At 41.4% G+C, this 13538-nt stretch overlaps 1 protein-coding gene across 10 annotated transcripts in view; it reads right to left on the reverse strand.

Annotated features, from left to right (window-relative positions):
• NUMB (NUMB endocytic adaptor protein) overlaps positions 1-12524 on the reverse strand; it is a 182044-nt gene extending 169520 nt beyond the window's left edge. For 6 of the 10 annotated variants that reach the window (XM_036841382.1, XM_036841387.1, XM_036841381.1 and 3 more), the window contains exon 1: positions 12419-12510. The gene's annotated coding sequence lies outside the window, so the exon portion shown is untranslated. Of the gene's footprint in view, positions 1-12188; positions 12320-12418 lie in introns of those variants that run through there. The other 4 variants (XM_036841384.1, XM_036841378.1, XM_036841383.1 and 1 more) reach the window with 3 other exon arrangements.
• Positions 12525-13538: the final 1014 nt, after the last annotated feature.

Below are 13538 nucleotides of genomic sequence, written 5' to 3' on the forward strand. Positions count from 1 at the left end.
CACAAATTCTGGTCATTTGGAGCATAAATGAGAAAGACATAATAAAAAAGATTTGATCTTTCCAACTCACTTGTTCAACTGGCCGTCAGAAACAATTCTTAGTTCTTAGGACTTCCCTGGTGGTGCAGTGGTTAAGAATCCGCTTGCCAACGCAGGGGACACGGGTTTGATCCCTGGTCTGGGAAGATCCACATGCCACGGAGCAACTAAGCCTGTGCACCACAACTACTGAGCCCATGCACCGCAGCTACTGAAGCCCATGCATTCTAGGGCCCGCGTGCTGCAACTACTGAGCCCACGTGCTGCAACTACTGAAGCCCGAGTGCCTAGAGCCCATGCTCCGCAACAAAGAGAAGCCACTGCAATGAGAAGCCCGCGCACCACAATGAAGAGTAGCTCCCGCTCACCGCAACTAGAGAAAGCCCATACACAGCAACAGAGCCAAAGCAGCCAAAAAAAAAAAAAAAGAAAGAAATAATTCTTAGTTCTTAATGAGAGGACCGATTCATGAAAGTCTCCACTTGGTCCTTATCAATCTCCTGGTTTCACTCCCCCCTTTTTTTGGGGGGGGGGGTGCCTCGCCAAATGGCATGCAGGATCTTAGTTCCCTGACCAGGAATCGAATCTGTGCCCCCCTGCAGTGGAAGCGCAGAGTCTTAACCACTGGACCACCAGGGAAGTCCCTCTCTTTTTTATCCAACTAAGATTTCACAGTCCAACAATATAATCACTCCTTGAACTCAATTCAATGTTTCCCATGTCTCTCTCCTTCACACTCTCCTAGCAAAACTCCAGCTAACCTTCTCCAAGACTGCAACACAGCAGTGGAATCTTGAAGAAAATAACATATCCAGGCAGAATGGTTATCGTCATAAATTCACACTTAACAACTTCAACCAAGTTCGTGCACCTGACAAACAGTGAGGCCAAACAAACCAAAACATTGGAGTTTGGAGTGAAGAAAAATTTATTGCAAGGACCAAGCAAGGAGGATGGGGCGGCTCATGCTCAAAAGGCCCTAACTCCCTGATGGTTTTCAGGGAAGAAGTTTTATAGGCAAAATTTGCAGGGAGGGCTGCACGGTGTGTGACCTTCCTCTGAGTGGTTGGTGATGAGGTAACAGGGTGTTGTTCCAGGAATCTCAATCATCAGCCTCTGGTTCCAACCAGTCTGGGGTCCACATGCTTATGCTTAGCCTGAAGTTACCACACTCCACCTGGGTGGGGGGCCTTAGTTCCTATAGAACTCAGAGGTATGTATGTATCAAATTGCTACGCACATCCTCTGAGGAAGAACCAGGACTCTGCCCATCATTGCACTGTGGCTTCTTTCTGCATTCCTACACTCCCCCAATTAGCAACTGTTTGAATCTGCCCTTTGGAACTCAGGGAAGGTCTAGCAGACTGAAAGCCTTTTTTCTACAAACAAGAAACAGGGACACGGAAAGGCCTCTGTGCCTGGGAGGGCCCCACAGGGTCCCGCCCAGTTTCAATATTGCTCTAAAAGTTCCCTGTAGTTGCTGCTTTATGCTTTTTCCTCAGTTCTTAAACATCTCTCCCCTCCTCTCCATTTCCTCCCAACTCTTTTTTTTTTTTTTTAATTTATTTATTTATTTATTTTTGGCTGCATTGGGTCTTCGTTGCTGCGCACAGGCTTTCTCTAGTTGTGGAGAGCGGGGGCTACTCTTCGTTGCGGTGCGCGGGCTTCTCATTGCAGTGGCTTCTCTTGTTGCAGAGCACGGGCTCTAGGCGCGCGGGCTTCAGTAGTTGTGCCACGCGGGCTCAGTAGTTGTGGCACGTAGGCTTAGTTGCTCCACGGCATGTGGGATCTTCCTGGACCAGGGCTCGAACCCATGTCCCCTGTATTGGCAGGCGGATTCTTAACCACTGTGCCACCGGGGAAGTCCCCCTCCCAACTCTTTTAATTTGACACTTTCATTAAGAAAATGGAAGCCATCAGAGGAAACCTTCCTGTTCTTTCCACAGTCAAATCTGTAACATTCCCCCAAACTGAACCAGTCATCTCCTTTTCCCCCCACTTTAAAATGAGTATCTGTGACTGACTATTAGAGTTTGCTCTCTGTATTACTTCTCTTTCACATCAAGATTTCCTTCCTTCCATAATTCTCTCTGTCCTGTATCATCAATCTTTCCTCTTCTACAAGACCATTCCCATTATCATGTAAAGATGTACCATTATCTCCCATATTTATATATTTTTAAAAGTATCCTATCATTCCCGGGGCTTCTCTGGTGGCACAGTGGCTAAGAATCCGCCTGCCAATGCAGGGGACGCGGGTTCAAGCCCTGGTCCCGGAAGATCCCATATGCCGCGGAGCAACTAAGCCCGTGCGCCACAACTACTGACCCTGTGCTCTAGAGCCCGCGAGTCACAACTACTAAGCTTGCACACCTAGAGCCCATGCTCCGCAACAAGAGAAGGCACCGCAATGAGAAGCCCGCGCACCGCAATGAAGAGTAGCCCCCACTCGCTGCAACTAGAGAAAGCCCGCGTGCAGCAACGAAGACCCAACACAGCCAAAATAAATAAAAATAACAAAATTTTTTAAAAAAAGTCTTATCATTCCCTACACAGCTATGCTCCACCTCCTCCCCATTTCTTAGTTACCCTTTACAGCCACACTTCTCAAAAAAGTATCAGCTCTCACCATCTCTAATTCCTAATCTTCCATTCACTATTCAACCTGCTCCAAACTGGTCTGCCTCCACAAATTCACTGAAACTGCCCTTTAAACAGACTTAAACAGATGGCACTCTTAAAGGGATAAATAGAGTTTAAATGGAGAGACTATTTACAAAGGTGTGGGCAGGATTAAGGAGATCTCTCTCTCTTTCTCTCTCTCTCTCTCTCTCTCTGTATGTGTATGTGTATCTCACGGACTAGCAATCAGGAAGCTATTAACTCCTCTAAACTCGTAGAAGGTACAAGAGTATAAACTCTCACATTTGCGAAGCCTGAGGTTACCAGAACCAGAAAAGGCACCATGCAGGTACAGGTAGAGAAATGCAACCTTTGCCTAAACTTCAGCCAGGCAGGAAGGAGGAAAGGGAATAAATATGCTATTTTTCCTTCTGCTGTCCAATCTCCTGTCAATTGTACCTCTACTGGCTGAATGCAACCTGAAGTCAGAAGGCAAAGAAGCCTGAGTCATGTAATCAACAGAGGTCAGCCTTCTGAGGCACAAAGCAGGGAAGAAAAGGGCAAAAATGAATCTGGAGGGACATACAGAGAATAACCAACACAGGATCACCAATAATTTCCATTTTGGTAAATCAAATGAGCACTGACCTTCCCTCCTCTCTTGGTTTCCATGACATGACAAATCCTGGTTTCCCCCTACATAAAAGTCACTTTTCCTCCTTCACCAGACAGCTATATTTGGAGTTCCTCCAAGCTGAGGACCAGATAGTTGATCTCACCCTTTCCTCATGGCTCTCAATCCCATCTATATAATGACAATTTCCAGCAGTGCCTCTCCTTAAACTCCAGCTTTCCATAGCCCAACATTATCACATTATCATTTAGGTGTCTCTTGAAAATTCAGAGGTCCAAAACAATGATTCTCACCCTCTTTAAAGAAAAAAAATAAAGGGCTTCCCTGGTGGTGCAGTGGTTGAGAATCTGCCTGCCAATGCACGGGACACGGGTTTGAGCCCTGATCTGGGAGGATCCCGCATGCCGCGGAGCGGCTGGGCCCGTGGGCCACAGCTGCTGAGCCTGCGCGTCTGCAGCCTGTGCTCCTCAACAAGAGAGACCGCGACGGTGAGAGGCCCGCGTGCCGTGATGAAGAGTGGCCCCCGCTCGCCGCGACTGGAGAGAGCCCTCGCACAGAAACGAAGACCCAACACAGCCAAAAAAATTAATTAATTAATTAAAAAAAAAAAAAAGTTTCTGTGGTGTCTGTCCCGTGGAAAGCACAGACAAATACAACTCACAGAGTGCCTAGCCAAAAAGACATAGATTAAAAAAAAAAAAAAATACGGAAATGTGGACAAAGATTTGGGTTTCGCATATTCACTAAAGTTTTGTTTATAATAATTGGAAATTAACAATCTAAATATGAACACTATGGACACTGGTTGTATAAATGATGTATCCATTATTGGAATATTCTTCAGCTCTTTTAAACAGTTTTAAAATAATTGTAATGATATTAAAATGTATGTTAATAAAAGCAGGTTCAAAATTATGTATACAGTAAAATATGCAATGAGAAAAATTAAAAACAAAAAATGTTAACATCATTAAAAATAATAATTTGGGGCCAACATCATAGAAACTAGTATTATATTTCACAAGTGTCTGGGTTTTATTGTAAGAACACAAGTGATACCCCTCACTAACTAGGTCTACTGGAGGGGGAAAAAGAGACCAAAAGAATAAGAACATTCATTAAAGGAACACACCATTAGTATTATATTATTTCAGATACGAACAGCCAACTCAGCAAATGAAGTCAAAGTCCTTCAGGGTATGCTAACAAATCTATAACAAGAAAAACTCACAAAATTCAATGCAGTGCAAATATATACCAATCATGTTTAATTTGAACTGGGGAAAATAATTAGATAATTTAGTGATTTTCCACAGGACTGAGCTCAGCTCTTTTACAAAGCAACAAAAGAAGAAGGGAAAGGCACAGCAAGAAGTCAAGCCAGCAATCTGATTTCCCAGGAAATTAGCTCTTTCTTGGCAAAGTACCGGCCTCATATTCTAAAGAAGCAGAACTCTACAAATAGAGATGAGACACAAAATTCAAATACTCTGTAAAAGATGTATACTTTTCCCTTTGCTTGTAAGACCTCCAAAAGAGAATAATTAATGCCTCTTAAAACATAGGAAAAAAGTTAAAAGCCCAATTTAGAGTTAAATGTTCTATAAATAATGTTTCTTTCAAAATGCTAAGTAATCTCACAAGTTGTAACATAACTGTATTTTTATTATTTTTTAAATGAAGGGAAAATACCATGCTATTTCTAACCTTCAACTAGGATTACATGGAAAAGGAAACTTTGATATTATTGATATTAATTCTGGATTTTAAATTTACCAAGGTTAACAAAAATACTTATAATTTCTCTATAATGTTTTCAATCGTCACTACAAAACATTTCCTTCAATCTCCAACTTAAAAAAAAAAGCCTTAGTATTTGATCTTCCTTCAGAAAAAGACTATCTGTCAATAATCCAAAAGAAGAGTCTTCTTAAGATAAAAAGGTAATAGGATAGGTGAGTTAAAGAAGGAAAAGGCGGGAGGGGTAGGAAAAGGGGTCATAATAGAAGCTTTTCTTCTTTTAAGTCACATGTTTAAAAATCTGACCCTGATTTCCATTAAACGGTCCAGCACTGAAGCTTCTGCAGAACTATGGGACATGGTTGCCCAGCAGGCAGAAAAACGGCAACTGAACTTCATTTAGTATTCAAGTATAAAGTAATGTAAGGATGAAATTAGAAAACCATGTATTTAAATCAGTGGGTTCATTTATAACCCATTCTTGCAACTCTAAACTGCTTCCCGCAGCACCATGACCCCAACTGCCACACTAGACCAAAAGGCCAACAAAATGCTACTTCAAAGAATCAGTAACAAAGCAGAAAATTTTATTAAACTTTTCTAACAAGCCAATAAACAAAAAGTAATGGTCTCAACAAATGGTGCTAAGACAACTGGATAACCATATGTAAAAGAATTACGTTGGGCCCCGTCTCCATACCATGCACAAAAATTAACTCAAAATAGATCAAAGAACTAAACATAAGAACTAAAATTTGTATAAACTCTTAGAAGAAAACATAGGCATAGATATTCATGACCTTGGATTAGGCGATCGTTTCTTAGATATTATACCAAAAGCACAAACATAGCGCTATAACAAAATGAAAAAGTTTTATGCTTCAAAAAAAGTTTTGTGCATCAAGAATGTGAAAATAGGGGCTTCCCTGATGGCGCAGTGGTTAAAAATCTGCCTGCCAGTGCAGGGGACACAGGTTAGAACCTTGGTCCAGGAAGATCCCACATGCCGCAGAGCAACTAAGCCCGTGCGCTGCAACTACTGAGCCTGTGCTCTAGAGCCTGCGAGCCACGACTACAGAGCCCGTGTGCCACAACTACTGAAGCCCACAAACCTAGAGCCCGTGCTCCGCAACAAGAGAAGCCACCGCAATGAGAAGCCCGCGCACAGCAACAAAGAGTAGCCCCAGCTTGCCGCAACTAGAGAAAGCCTGCATGCAGCAACGAAGACCCAACACAGCCAAAGATAAATTAATTAATTAATTTAAGAAAAGAAAGGAAGAAAGTGAAAATACAAGCCACATACTGGGAGAAAATATTTGCAAATCCAACATCTGACAAGGGACTTGTATCCAGAACATATAAAGGTTTTTCACACTCATAACTCAATAATAAAAGATGACCCCATTTTTAAATGAAGACCCAACACAGCCAAAAATAAATTAATTAATTTAAAAATAAATAAATAAAGTCAATTCCAGTTTTTCTAACTGCCACATTGCTTATAATCACAGTATCTGGGATATTAGCCCTTCCTAGAAAGAGAAGTCTAATATTGTTATAATTACTAACAAAAAAAATTAACATCATCATGTGTTGAGTGCCCACTATAAGCAAGGTACTATATAAAATGCTTTTCATTTAATTCTCAGCTTAGTTAAGGAGGATAAGCTCTATTTTATAGATGACAAAACTGAGGCTACAAGAGATTTAATAAACTGCCCAATTAGTCAATTAGTAAATGACAGATCCAGGATTCAAAAACATGGTCATACAATGATAAAACTTGGATTTTTCTTCCATTCTATCATTCTTTCTCAGAACACAAATGATGTTTTTTTCAATTTCATAATATGCTAGTTACAAATATACTTCTGTGATCATCAGGCTATTCTATGATTCTGTGACATTCTAGGTTGAAAAAAAAGTTTATCTTGATGAAATAATACTGGGAGCTAAAATTCCTGATAACAAAGTCAGCTATATTAAAAATAACTAAGTAAATAAACCCTTATAAATTATGCAAAGCAGTACCACATGACACAATTGAAAGGTACCCATGGAGTACTTCTGCACAGCTGACCAGGACAAAAGCATCACTTTTACTTTTCTAAGGTCAAAGGTAGTCAATCTTAAAGATATAAATTTTGCTTTTTCTGTGTTCCCGACTTCCCTGACTTTGCCTTTATTCAGGAGCCAAGCAGTGTTCTACGGCTTTAAATCCCTCTTCCTCCCTAACTAAACTGGAAAAAAACTGGATAATAATCATTTTCCTAATTAACTATATCCACCTTAATATAAACAAGTTACCACAATTAATATTTTGCTATCTAATCAGAGAACTCAAGACTTTGATCCTGAACGTAAGGTATCAGCAAGCAAGTAGGGAGAAACAGAGTTTCGGTAGAGAGAGAAAGGGAAGTCACTGAACATTAATTATTAAGCAGTCCCTTGGTTAATCCATTTAAGATGACTGGGAGTCTCTTCCTACTGCCTAATCCCAGACTCCATTAGAAAGGACAACTGGGAAGACCTGGCCTAGTTACAACTGTTGGGCACCTATTCCCAAGAACTGGAGAAGCAGAGACAAGTGTCCAGCCTTCTAAATCCACATGGTCCTGCAAAGGCTCCCATCCTAGGACTAGCAATTCTCAGTGTATTCATTTGTATTCTGACATGCTTTCCTGAGTGGAACACAACAAAGAAAGAGTTCTAACAAGCAGAGCGAAAAATATGTCCGTGCGAGAATGTTGCAAATAGGATCATCCTCCTTTACATATGTCACTCCAGGAAAACTGCCAAGAAAGGCTCACTCCTCTAGACATACTTCCTGCAGATCCTCTGACTCCTCCTTAAACATATCAGTATTCTCCTCATTCTCCCTTAGTCTCAAACCTTTTGCCCCAAGATTTCCAAGTGCATATTTTATATTCTCAAAAATATATGGCAATATGATAATGACATCCTATTTATCAGTACCTGTGTCTCATATTTGAACAAACATCCTAAAGCCTTATATAGAATTTCCATCTTTAATAATGAGATTTCCAATACGTTATATTACTGAATATAAATTTTCTTTGCAAATAAATTTTTCTTTATTTTCAAAAAATTGTATTTCTTTGCAAATAAAGGATTTATCATAATGTCAAGATAAAAAATAAGATAGCAAAAAAAATTTTTTTTAATTGAAGGAGTACAATTGTTTCCTTTCTCCCTAGCCCCACCAAGGAAACATATATCAGAGTTCAGAAACTGGCAGAACTCAAGATCCATTCCATAGAAATCAAAATTTATTAAACACAATAGATGTATTTTGGCAAGTCCAAAATAAAACGTAGCTTTCCAAGTACTCTATTAAAAGACTTTTTTTAAGGTAATAAGTTTACCAAGGGACCTTTTCTGATAAAAGGAATTCTCCCAGCAAACTAAAAACCAGACATTGGGGTTTTGTACTTTCACAGAACTAGATTTTCAGGCAGCACATTTCCATTAGGATTTATTGTATGAGTAGTTGAAGAGAAAGAAGCAGAGAAAGCAGATCAGAAGCGATTTGTAATAGACAAAACTTTATTGAAATAGAAAATAAACTTAATTAACTAGTGTTAATTGAACTTCCACTTTTAAAAACCATTTACCTGAATAATCTTTGAAACTGGAAAATGAGCCTCACTAAATTGTACCATCAGGAGCAGTTTCTCTGGGATTTAAAAACCACCATTTTTTCAACTACAGATTAACAAATCTCACTGTAAAAACGGTTGAGCAATCAGAGCTATTCCTAGATAAGTATGATTAAATTATGGGTGAATAATAAGTCAACTGAGTAAAGTCCATTCATTAAAAAGCAAGTAAGTAATCAAACTAGTTAATGTCCATAATTATGAAGAATGAATTTTATATTTTTCCCACACTCGATTACTAAGATTTTACATTCTTCCATCAGTTAGTAAAGAACAATGATCTGTACAAAAGTGCCCATCAACTGTACAATGACTTAACAACCATTTTGGTGGTAGGGATACTTCATTTAACTCAAAGCAAGGAATTCAAAAGCTTTCATCCTTGGAACCTTTGTCACAAAAAATTAGTAAATTTGTTTTATGAAAAGACTGCTTACGTTTTTCAACTCAAAAATGAAATAATTACATGTTTTATAGTCTTCCAAACAAAAATTAAAATTTTAATAAAATATAATAAAAACATGAAATAGAACTAAAAATTATTTTTGAGAGAGAAAAAAATCTAAAAATCCTGATGCAAAGCTACTCCAAAAGTTTCTTCACAATTTCATAAAACATTAATGAAAGGGTTATAAATCCCCTAGATTAAAGATTTTAAAGAGAGCTGTAAGAATCTCTTTCAGTTTTCAATACTGTTTTCTCTGTCCTTATGTCCATTAAAACAAACATAAATCAACTCTTTCTAAATATAAACCATCTAGTCTTATAGAAGAAAAATCAAACGAAGAACAGCACAAAACATACATATATATTCTTAATATAGCTTAAAATAAGTATATAGATTACATTTGGGTCCCTCAAACAAGTTAAATTTACAACTCTATGCCACATCCAGATCATTCTCAAGGGAGAAAACCATCAAAACAAAAGCTCCTGCTTAATAAACTATTTACTTTGTAGTTAAAACTCTACCCAGGTGCATCTGAGCATTATTACTATGTCTCCTCTCTTCAAAAACCTAGAAATCTAAAATACACAAGTATATCTGGTTCCCTTAAAAATGCTTTTATATTACATATTTTGTATTAAGGCCATGAAAACTTTAGAATTCCTTTACTCTCTAAAAAGGAAACACCCTTTTGCTTTTCTCTTTTGAAATGTGTCTTATTTGGTTTTTGCTTACTTTCTATACATGAACTGTTCTCAAACCAGTCTATTTGTGTTGGTTGTTTACTGTCAACACGTCTGTGTATACTTAGGTTTTTTACAGACAGTGCTTTACAGTACACTGGTAAAAAAGAAAAGGTAAACAAGAGGGCATGAGTGAAACAAAAGTGGACCACATCTGAGAAACACCACTCAATTTCACCTCTCTACCTCAAATTCCCTTTAGTCCTCATGCTAAAGATTCTCAGTATTTAAAAAGAAGCACAACACAATGTATGATAAGGCAAACACAGGAGAAACCAAATCAGAAACTGAAGAAATTTAATAGAATGTATCAACACCTGAGAAAATTACCACAAAAAGAAAAATAAATAAACAATAAACCCAGTCCCTGGATGTCCCTACTGAAGGGCTGCTTTTGCTGCAGTGCATGGCTCAAAACAGTTTTACAAACTCCTTTTAATGTAAGAAATACATTTTACATTGTGACCTAGTATACACATGTATGAGCAAAATTTCCCAAAACAATATTTTTCCTTGCCACGTACAATGGTAGTCAATTCTGTTCTATTCTGTTTTATTTTTATTCTATTTTATTTTTAATCAATTTAACCCACTAAATTGATTTTATAAGTTACTAATAAATCATGATCCACAGTTTGAAAAACACAGGCTTAAAATAGGGCATCCCTTATACAGTATTAGGATCTTTTCTTTGCAATTTGCTTCTACCTGTCTCTAGCAGGGTAGACAAGTATTTTAAGGTTGCTACATTACTACTGTTTTCAATAAAGCAAGTGGTTCCCCTGACCAACATAAGCCATCACCTGAGATAAATGCAAACTCTCAGGCCCCATCCCAGACCTACTGAATCAGAAACTCTGGGTGGAGCCAGCAGTCTACATTTTAGCAAGCCGTCCAGGTGATTCTGGTTCAAGTTAAAGTTTGAGAACAACGCATTAAAGAATTCAGGACTTTCTTTATCCTCTACACATTTAATAATCCAGTACAGTGCTTACTTTGTGCCAGTCACTATTCTAAAAGTTCCACAGATATTAACTCATGTGAAAATACAACCCTAAGAAGTAGGAAGTATTGTTATCCCTATTACACAGATGAAACTTCCACACAGAGAGAGGTTAAGCTGTCAAAGCTAAGTGGTAGAACTAGAATTCAAATTTATTTCTAATTTGGCGAAAGTTAAGCCTGTCCTCTTCATGCCTCTCTTCTTTCTGATTAAGTCCCCGGTCCCACTCCTTTAGTTCAGCTATCCCCTTTTCCCCTTTCAAATTACCCATCTTGTCAATGTCCTTATTTTCTAACATTATTGCTCGCGTCCTAAAACAAATTTCTTTTCTAAAGCATTGGAATGTAAGTCACAACCTTGCTTTTAGAACCCTTTCTCTGCTCCTAGATGGCATCTTAGTATTATGAAGCTGAAGGTTCTTCTATTTCTAAAGTCCTTAGAACCTATTAAGGGCCCCATGTTAATTTCTCATATCTACTGTTCCGGCCAGTTTCCACAAGACCACTAGTCTCTTCCTGAGCAACTTTCTCGCTCCCTCCTACTACGCCCTACCTCCTACTCCCTTCCTACAAGGAAACAACTTCTCCCGCCCACCCCCGTGTCATTTTGCTTGACTTATCTCCAACTGAGAGAACTTCCATTCCTCAGCTAAACCCCTCACCACAGTCTCAAACCCAAGCTACCCCTCCAGGACTTTTTTCAAAACCCTGGTTTCCCGGGGACCCTCAGACCCAGGAGTTCCCAGGCCAGTCTTGGATTTCCCATCCCAGACCAGCGGTGGGGGGCAGGGCGCTCCCGTTCCTCCCCAAGCTGTTCAAGGTCTCCACGAGTCCGACACTCCAAAGCCCCGCAAGAACCCCAAGAGCGCTCCTCTCTCGGATGGCCGCCTTTCTCAGGAGGATCCCCAGGTGCCTCCCTGCCTTTCCTCAACGCCCTCGCTGAGACCCCGGCCGCCCTCGGCCTCCCTTCTCCCTCGGACCCGGGCCACTCCCAGTCTCCCGGCCCCCCAGCTTTCTCCTCTCGGGCCGCTCCCGGGCTTCCCGGGTTCCCCTTCCTCCTCGCACCCAAGCTGTCCTGGGTATTCCCGAGTCACCCCGCCCGCGGACCAGGTCGTAACCGGTCACCCCGGGTCACCCCGTTCTCTGGGACCCCAGACACCCCCGTCTCCCCAAGGACCTACCCCTCACACACCGGACGCCGGGCAGTGCCCCAGACCCGCGCAGCTAAGCGTCCCAAGGGACCTCCCGGCCTGACCCGCTTGGGTCCGGCCCCAGCCTACCTTGCCACCACGAACTCCGCCGCCAGGAGCCGGACGGCTCTCCCACCAGCCCAGTCAGCGCGAACTGGCCGCCGCCGCCGCCGCCGCCGCCCCCGCCCTGGCCCCGACCGGGGCCCGACCCGGCCCGCAGTCCAGGCCCCCTTCCGCTGGCTTCCGCCTCGGGAGCGCCGAGCTGGAGTTTCCGCCCCGCGACTGCCCCCAGACCTCAGGTCAGCGTTACCGGTACTCACCTGCCGCTGCCCCCGGCCAACTCCAGTGCCACTGCCTCTACCTCGGGCGCCAGTAGCCACCTAGCGCCACCACCTCCCCCATGACAACAGGCCCACCCCGCTTCACACTTCCTATCTCTCCATTGGGTAGTGGGGCGGCAGCTCTCTGCTCTTATTGGTTTAGTTTACCCGTCCGTCAAAGCTTCCTTACCACCCCTTTTCCTGACCCGGTATTACCCCCCCTCCCGGACCTGGAGCGTCCTAGACCAAGCTTTAGTTGTAATTGGCTGATGGTTGGGCAGTTCAAAGTTCTGATAGGCTGCCGAAAGTGTCTGTTAAGTCAACTGGCAAAGGATGTGACCGCCATGGTTGGTTCGAGCTTGGGCGCAGTTTGGTTGCGCAGTAGAAAGCAAGGAAGGGGCAGACGCTCACGTCCGAGGGGAAGGGTTAACTCTTTGTGGTAGAGTTGACTCTGGAAACTCGTCCCTTTCTCCAACTTCCTCCCTATAAGGAGAAGCTTATCACTGCTAGCTTACCCAGAGGGTAGTACTTACAAAACAGCAACATCAGAGGTTGTGTTTAAAAATCATTTACAACCCCTTGAGAGAAAAGCAGTATACAGATTAAAATTTCCCCTTCTTGAGGTCCTAAGATGCCCAATTTCCTTGACGTTCTTTCCAGAAGGCTCCATGCTAAAGGGCAAAGCACAACCGTTTATTTTGCAGAGGTCAGTCCACTTTGGTTGCAGTTAATAAATTGAAGTGGCGTGTTGAGGGTTCTCCAGCTTCCAGACTCACCCCTGGCTGGCTCCTTCGAAGTGACCAGGCAACCAACAGCAAGTTTGGACTAAGTGGGCCATATTTTACCCTTGTGATGCTCTGGACAAGAGAATTCGGCTCCCGCAACTTGATTTTTATGCTCAGCAGTTCTTAAATAGCCCTACTAGTTGTGTGTCAGATACTTAAAAACTTGCCTTTTTTTCTAAACCTCTCCTCTTCCTAAGCAGTCTAAATTAGGACCATTGAATGACTGCAGTTCCTTTCTCATATTGGCACAATGCACAAGAATAAATGATTGCATTTTTACTCATTTGGGTACAAATCACAGTAGACACTTTTGAGAAATTTGGTGTTGCTATAAA

Source organism: Balaenoptera musculus, chromosome 2 (genome assembly GCF_009873245.2).
Source record: "Balaenoptera musculus isolate JJ_BM4_2016_0621 chromosome 2, mBalMus1.pri.v3, whole genome shotgun sequence".
NCBI lineage: Eukaryota > Metazoa > Chordata > Mammalia > Artiodactyla > Balaenopteridae > Balaenoptera > Balaenoptera musculus.